At 69.1% G+C, this 1,202-nt stretch overlaps 1 protein-coding gene across 1 annotated transcript in view; it reads right to left on the bottom strand.

Annotated features, from left to right (window-relative positions):
• ACSBG1 (acyl-CoA synthetase bubblegum family member 1) overlaps positions 1-1,202 on the bottom strand; it is a 41,022-nt gene that overhangs the window by 34,047 nt on the left and 5,773 nt on the right. The window lies entirely within an intron of this gene.

Here is a 1,202-nt window from a genome sequence, read left to right as displayed (position 1 = left end):
CCAGCTCCCGGGCCTGGGGCTGGGGTACGTGCCCGTCCCTGGGCCCTCCCTGCTTCTCTGGGGCTCAGGGGGCGCTGAGCTCCCCACACTGGCTCCCTTCCTGCCGAGTGGCCACCACCGGGCCAGGACTCTGAGCGCCAGGGCTTCACGTGTGCCAGGCCCTGATGCCACCAGCCACCGAGCGCCGGAGGAACCGAGCCAGGGCGCGACAGGCCTGCCAGAGGTGACCAGCGAGTCAGGAGGTGCCCGGGCTCTGGAGGAGGACGTGGGAGCAGGAGTAGGAGCCCCCCCTCCCTCCCCGCGGAAACCAGTCGGTCCTCCTGGGCCCGGCTCCTTCCTTATCTCGGGGACGGGCATGACAGGTGCGTCCACCTGGGAGGCCACCCTGCAGGCCAGGTCCCTTCCAAGGCCACCGAGACCTCGGCTGGGAGAGGGCGGCCTGACTGACAGCAGCTCAAGCCCCCCGGGGGGGCGGGCACAAGGTCTCCGGGGAGCCAGGTGGCCTGGGTCACCCCTTACGCCCCTGGTGCCCAGGCTCCTCATGACAACGAGCAGGGGCCTGTGCCCGCTCCCACCCTCCAGCTGCCGTGCTGTGACAGCACCGGGTCCTCCTGTCCTGTCCCCACCAGGCTGCCCTCTGAGCCTGGAGGGAAGAGGCTTCGGAACGCGGCCCGACCTCTGCCCCTTCCTCCTGCCCCGGTTCTGGCCTCATCCTGCCCCGTTGGGAGACCCTTGCACCGGCCTCCCAGCTGGCCACCACCCACACCCCAAACCCAAACCCGTGAAAAAAATGAGGCGATGCCAGGCGTGCACGGACTGCAGGACACGCTACAAACACACGACCAGCCCGACACTCGGCTCCCACTCCCTGGCCAGCTCCCACCCAACACCCCAGGGCGCGGGGCCCCGAGCAGCCTGACGCTGGGAGATTCACAGCCAGGAAACCTGGCACCTGGGGGAGCGCGACCCACAGGTGACAGGCGGGCGGGCGGCCCGAGGACAGCACAGCAGGAGGCAGAGGCAGCGACCCCTGGCCGGCTGCTCCGTTTCCTAAGCTTCCGCTGTTGCCACAATGTCACTGCACGGCCAATAAAGAACCAATAAGGTGCGATTATCTGACGTGAAGGTCAGGGAGGGAGCACGTGACTCAGCCTCCAAAGCCAGCCCTGCCTGCGGCCTGCCCCTCGCCCCAGTGCCCCGCC

Source organism: Myotis brandtii, unplaced genomic scaffold (assembly GCF_000412655.1).
Source record: "Myotis brandtii unplaced genomic scaffold, ASM41265v1 scaffold439, whole genome shotgun sequence".
Classification (NCBI taxonomy): Eukaryota; Metazoa; Chordata; class Mammalia; order Chiroptera; family Vespertilionidae; genus Myotis; species Myotis brandtii.
The sequence above is the reverse complement of the archived record's forward strand: the minus strand, read 5'-3'. Positions and strand labels throughout refer to the sequence as shown.